This window comes from Podarcis melisellensis (genome assembly GCF_964234715.1).
Source record: "Podarcis melisellensis genome assembly, chromosome: 10".
NCBI classification, from domain to species: domain Eukaryota; kingdom Metazoa; phylum Chordata; class Lepidosauria; order Squamata; family Lacertidae; genus Podarcis; species Podarcis melisellensis.
In genome coordinates, this window is record NC_138542.1 from 15,215,959 (window position 1) to 15,223,035 (window position 7,077).

Consider the following 7,077-nt stretch of genomic DNA (forward strand, 5'->3'; position numbering starts at 1 on the left):
CTGTCCTTCCAGTGAGCATTCAGGGCTGATTTCCTTCAGAATGGATAGGTTTGATCTTCTTGCAGTCCATGGGACTTTCAAGAGTCTCCTCCAGCACCATAATTCAAAAGCATCAATTCTTCGGTGATCAGCCTTCTTCATGCTCCAGCACTCACTTCCATACACCACTACGGTGTAAACCATAGCTTTAACTATAGGGACCTTTGTTGGCAAGGTGACGTCTCTGCTTTGTTTGTTCTGGGTATAAGCTTTTGTGTGCATGCACGCTTCTTCAGATACACTGAAAGCTTATACCCAGAACAAACTTGGTCTCTAAGGTGCTACTGGACAATTTTTTTATTTTTTTATTTATTTCAACTGTGTCAGACCAAAATGGCTACCTACCTGAATATTTACATGGTGTTAGTGTTAAGGCAGGACAGATACACTCTCACACACTCCAAACAAGAAGCCTTCTGGTGGTGACAGGCAGGAATTGAAAGGAATGGGACACATTGCATTCAAACTAGTTAGAACTTGTTCAAAAAAATTACGTTTTGAGACTTTCTGAAATGGAAGCCAGCAGGTCTGTAGAAATCACAATGAAGATAGGCCCTGTTCATGACATCTGATGTGCTACTTTTATTTGTCTAGCAATTATTTTTCCCCTTCTGAGAAAGCATGAAATCCATTCCACCTGTAGTCCAAACTCTTAACAGTCCAAGAACAGCTGTATTTTCTAATGTTCAGAGTATCTAGAGAGGCACTGACCTCCCAGAAAACCTGCTTCAGAGTTGGCTCTCAGGCTGTCATCCTGCAATCAAAGAAGCTACAGCTACAAGAGTTTTCTGGACAAGAGTCTTGCTAAATGGGAAAAAGCAAATGGTGGTATTTTTAAACTCAACTTAACAGGAAGAGAAGCCCCATTGAAAAACTGAATATATCCTTGAGTTTAGCAATGGACAAATATGACATTTTTTGTTTCTCTCATTTTGTCGTTTCCCTAGTCTTAAGTTATGTTCTGCACATATCCGTTTCAGCTTGTGATATTCATTTTTAAGTCCTCATTAAAATCTGTAAGCATTTAGTACGAATTTCTCCTAATATATACATTCTTGTGTGCAGTTTTATCTTGTGTACATATTTCTGCAATTTCCCCTAATATATTTTGTCACGAAGAGTCGGACACGACTAAACGACAACATATTTTGTTTTAGATGACACTGGCACAAACGTATGGATTTTTACGCACACTGTCCCCTAATATACACGTTTGTGTACATGGCATTTGATAAGAGAACAGCTTCACAGAAGTTAGAGATGTATGAATTTCGAAGGACATCTGAATTTCAGACTGCAAATTGATTTGGGAAAGGTGAATTAGGTAAGCTTGCTTTGAAATCCTAACTGAAACAAATTTCCCCTTCCTTTAGTAGCAGTTCATTGTGGGAATGTTCAGGGAGGCAGGAGAGGATATATTGTTTATATTGTTTATTAATATCCTTCCTAACTTGCACTAGCAAATTCCTTTACTTAGCAGAATTTTACATTACCCTTTTAAATGCACAGTGGATAGCTGATTGCAGGCTTGTTTAAGCTCTCTCTATCATACAATTCAGTACTGAATTGCATGTTCCTGGTAAGTTCCCTTATTATCCCTCTTAAAAAGAATAACACACACAACCATCTTATTTAACGTATATAAAAGAAGTTTACTCACATCATCAGTTCACAGTTGGATCCCTGAAGGCAGACTTAGCTACAAAGCATATACATGTGGATCTATCGCATATGGGGATAATCCCAGTGTCCTCTGTTGGCTGAAAGCTGAAAGCCAACAGAGCATTTCTAGCTAAAAAGCTGCTCCAACAATAGAGGAAGTCAAAGAAGGGAGAGAGTGCTGCATGCCTTGTGCTTTTGTTACCTGCACAGGTAAGGTCATGCCCACCTCTAGTCACATGCAAAAGGAAGTATGTCCCAGCCCAGGAGGAAACAGGAAGTTTTGACTGGCTGGACCAAACATCCCCTCGCATGTCCACTCTAGGAAAACAAGGAATGTTGTATTTGACTGCTACTTATGTATCACATCTCACACTCACTACAAAAAATAATAATAATACACAAACCCTTTTGAACAAGCTTAATTTCAATGGAAATAAAATCTATGTAATGAGTATGGAAACTCTTCCACAAATGCAAGGCATCCAAATATCGTGAGCATGGAACATGCATTTGTGTGCTAGTGTTCTCATCATGCACAATACACAAAAATAAATCCAGCCCAATTCTGAGCACTTATTGGCTGTGTTAGCAATACAGTTGACCCCATAATGTCTATGAGGCATAACAATATTTTAATGTTATTAAGTGAAGTTATTGAGTTATGAAGTGACGAACACCCCTTTGGACTCATCATTGCATGAGAAATGAGGAGTCTGCTTTCATACTTGTGCTCTGGAGACATTCATCTTAGATTATAATACAGCTTTATAGCATGCAATGTCCATCATTTGTCATATTATGCTAATTTAAATGAGAAACTTTTGCAACTAGTAGCATTAAACATCCTTCTTAGAATGGCCTTCACGATGAAATGTAATACTTGGTCATGCGCCCAGTTCTCAAGAGAATATAAATACAAGGCCATTCCAAATTTACCTAAAATAGCACAATTATATTGATAATTTGAGGCTTTGGTATCTATTTTGGATTGGGGGGGGGGTTGTTTATCATTGCTGCAGTGTGCTTTGTATTGAAATCGTGTGCTTTTTTCATGTACACTGCCCAGAGAACTTTGTTTATGAGGCATGACAGAAATAACTGTCTAAAGGAAAATGAAATAAACGTGAATGGCGGTTAACAATTTCAATTTCTCTTGCCGAAAGAGTGAAATTGTCAAGTTCACTACACTCAGTGAAAACCCTTTTTTTCAAGAGGAAGCTCAGGTCTCAGGACTCTAAATCTGAGGATTCCATATACCGGATTATGGGTTGGAGACAAATCAGAGAAGACCCACTTGAATTGGTCATGAATAACTTATCTGAGTGATTTTAATGGGTGAACTTTAAGTACAACTAAGCCTCAACCCACTCCAATGTATGTGTATTGCTTTTCCGTTAAAAAGCACACAACACACACACACAAAATATGAACCAACATTTAAAGCTATTGGGAAACTTCACTAATATTCTTCTCAAGGTAGCAAGTTTTTCCATAATTGCCACCAAGGTAATATATATGCAGAAAACATTACCTTCTAACAGTGCTTTCATTCTTCCTTCATGAAGGTGGATTGCCCTTCCTTCTCTCTCTCTCTCTCTCTCTCTCTCTCTCTCTCTCTCTCTCTCTCTCTCTCTCTCTCTCTTCTTGTCAGAATGACAACTGGAAGATATTATGGTGATTGACTGATGTGTGTCTGTTGTGTGATCTGGAAAATAACATATAATAAATGGAAAGAGTGTTCCAAAATCAATGAACTGATGACAATTCAGGTGTTAAGTGTCTTTATTGTGGACTCCTCAGTTTCTTGATTTTTCCAAAATGGAAAAATTGAGCTTTTCGTCACCTCTTACCTCACTTCACTCACACCATTATTTGAAAGAAAAAGCCAAGAACATTATATGGGGGAGAAAGAGAGCAAATATCTACAAGCTCTGTTGGACTTAACATTTTCCCTGCAGTCTTGCCTCTCCAGCAGTTGGTCTGCGAATTGCTCAAGAGGCATTTTTTTGCACACATTTGAGAACTGAATTGCAAACTGTTTTGATTCACCTCCCCCAATGCATGACATTGAGTCCATTTTATGACTGGGTGAGCATAACTTTTAGCATCAGGTTTCCAGAGACTGCTCACAGTTAGAGATGGAGATTTGATTTCTACAAATATTCTCTTCTCCCAACCAACCCCTCCTCTTCCTTCCTTAGAATTTGCTGCTACCAGGAAATCTTTCCAGTAATACAGTTTACTTGAAAACATTTTTTTTTTGAAGAAGAAGAAGAAGAAGACAAAGACGACAAATAGAATTGGAAACCAAAGAATCAGACATCTAGTTCCACGAATAAAATGAGACTTGGGGTTTCTGTTTCTGCGCTAGATGTAAACCACATCCAGAATGTGGCAGCTAGACTGGTGACTGGGAGCGGCTGCCAAGACCATATAACACCGGTCTTGAAAGACCTACATTGGCTCCCAGTACGTTTCCGAGCACAATTCAAAGTGTTGGTGCTGACCTTTAAAGCCCTAAACGGCCTCGGTCCAGTATATCTGAAGGAGCGTCTCCTCCCCCATCGTTCTGCCCGGACACTGAGGTCCAGCTCCGAGGGCCTTCTGGCGGTTCCCTCACTGCAAGAGGCCAAGTTACAGGGAACCAGGTAGAGGCCCTTCTCGGTAGTGGCACCCGTCCTGTGGAACGCCCTCCCATCAGATGACCATAGTACTTCAGCTTGCAAGTGATTTACTGTGTGATTTCACATCCAACAAATAAAAAAGGGTCTTCGTAGTCTCCAATATCAGTTTGATTAGACTTGCCAAAGCCTAGATTTTTGAGCACCCTCCATTGTCACCTTTGTGGTATAGAGAAATCTGGGTATGCTCTCATTTCAGGAAGGACATTAGCCAAGTGACATAGTTGTGCCAGAAGTGAGAACCAGACCCTTCAAGTGCCCCTTTTTCCAGGGATGGTCCCAGATTTACAGAAGCTGCCCCAGTTTTTATTTGATCTTGAAATGCCCCCACTTTTTCTTAGGATGTCCCTATCACCTCGCTGACAAAGGTCCGTATAGTTAAAGCTATGGTTTTCCCAGTAGTGATGTATGGAAGTGAGAGCTGGACCATAAAGAAGGCTGATCGCTGAAGAATTGATGCTTTTTAATTACGGTGCTGGAGGAGACTCTTGAGAGTCCCATGGACTGCAAGAAGATCAAACCTAGCCATTCTGAAGGAAATCAGCCCTGAGTGCTCACTGGAAGGACAGATCCTGAAGCTGAGACTCCAATACTTTGGCCACCTCATGAGAAGAGAAGACTCTCTGGAAAAGACCCTGATGTTGGGAAAAATGGAGGACACAAGGAGAAGGGGACGACAGAGGACGAGATGGCTGGACAGTGTTCTCGAAGCTACGAACATGAGTTTGACCAAACTACAGGAGGCAGTGGAAGACAGAAGTGCCTGGCATGCTCTGGTCCATGGGGTCACGAAGAGTCAGACATGACTAAACAACTAAACAACAACATTTTTATCAGAGGAATGTTGGAGGGTGTGGAGTTATGAGACCCCCAAGCCAAGGAGATAAGTAACTGTCTTATTCTTTGGTGATCACTTGTAGCCAGGTAAGATTGTTTTCCATGAACACAGTCTTAACAGTGAGTCCGTAAGTGACTGTGGAGGCCAATTCTGGATCTACGTGTCCTTCCACAGTGAGGACGTAGGTTTCTGGGCAGGAGTTGATCACGGTGAGGGTTTGCCAAGCGTGCCTTCCAGTTAACACATTTCTCTCTTTCGTCCTGAGTTCGAGCGTCTTCAAAGCCCATGACACCTTTGGTAAAGGCTGTTCTCCAACTGGAGCACTTGCAGGCCAGTGCTTCCCATTTGTTGGTGTTTACACTACATTTTTTAGTCTTAAAAAAGAAGACATCTGAAGGCAGCCCTGTATAGGGAAGTATTTTTAATGTTTAATTTTTTATTATGCTTTTATATATGTTGGAAGCCGCTCAGAGTGGCTGGGGCAACCCAGTCAGATGAGGGAAGTATTATTATTATTATTATTATTATTATTATTATTATTATTATTATTAAATAGGGTGTCCCAATTTTCATCAGATTAATTTTGGAGGGTGTGGAGATCTCTAGGCACACTTTTCAGTCCATACGCCCTACTTACATGTCACTAGCCATACCCCTCCTGTCTTTCTCATAAACACTTCGAGGTTCAGCTAAAGGAGGACTTTTCTCAGTATTAAAAAGGGATGGTGTTATGTACTGAAGTTCTCACCCTGGGCCAGCAGGGGGATACTGTAGATAGTTCAGGTCCACATATGCAAATAAGGAATCGAAAGTGATGTTCAGTGATTGGATAGTTACAGAAAATTGTTACAGTTACGTTGTACTGGAGCTCTATATAAGCAGGCTGGCTGAACCCTTCAGTTTAGTTCTGTTCTGGCCTGTGAATAAACAAGAGCTGTTTGAAGAATCGCTGTGTCGTCTGATATGTTCACCCACAACTTAACAGATGGGGAAGAGAGAAGATGGCAGAGATTTGAAGACAACAGTAGCCAAAGAGGCCCTGAGACATGAAAGCAAAGCAAAGAATATATGTATTTCTCAAAAGGAATATGTCCCCACAGTGCAAGTCTAAGACAGTATTGGAAAACAAAAAGCCCTACATCTGGAAGAAACAAATGCCAGCCAGGCCCGGTTAAAAATGTGAGATTTTGACCAGCTTCGGTCCATCTGAAGCTGATACAGGCTCGTCTTTTCTTGAGCCCAAGCAGAGTAGTCCACACAGCAGAAGGATAAGCAGGTAAATGTGCTACATTGCTAATTTTATTTTATTTACACTCTATGCTGAGAGAATACAAACATCCATCCTGCCTCTGCCAGGAGCAGAGAAGCAACTCCTCTCGGAAACAAAGAACACCGAGAGAACAGTGAAAAACAGGAAACCAGTGTACGTCACATCCAGTCTCCCATTCCCGTGGGAATCCAACAGTAACTTGGACTGTGGAATGCAAAACAATGTCTTGTGACAGCAGTTGCTGCTCAGTGAGGGAAATAGAAACCAACCAAAATATGATGCACAGCGAGAGAAAGCCAAGGGGCTCCTAAGTATTCTTCTAGTTGCACTGAGCTACATAATTTTGTAAATTAGGGAGTTGAGAACTATCCCCAGAAGAGTGCTACCGGCAGTGCAGTCCAATGAAGTATAAATATTGCCCGAGTCATTCAGAAAAGCATTGCCTATGAGCATTTGCATAACGCTGAATGAATCAGATCCCCAGCGGAGCAGCTCCTACACAAGGAATTACAATGAAATGGGCAGCTCAGGCAGTAGGCTAAGCATCCCTTGGTTACTTTCCCCTAGACGGTGGAGGCAGGAATGAG

At 41.2% G+C, this 7,077-nt stretch overlaps 1 long non-coding RNA gene across 1 annotated transcript in view; it reads right to left on the minus strand.

Moving 5' to 3' along the window:
• LOC309379748 overlaps positions 1–6,759 on the minus strand; it is a 140,746-nt gene extending 133,987 nt beyond the window's left edge. Inside the window, exon 1 of the long non-coding RNA XR_014172632.1 lies at positions 6,696–6,759. This is a non-coding gene — a long non-coding RNA (uncharacterized lncRNA). The remainder of the gene's footprint in view (positions 1–6,695) is intronic.
• Between the last annotated feature and the right edge of the window lie 318 nt (positions 6,760–7,077).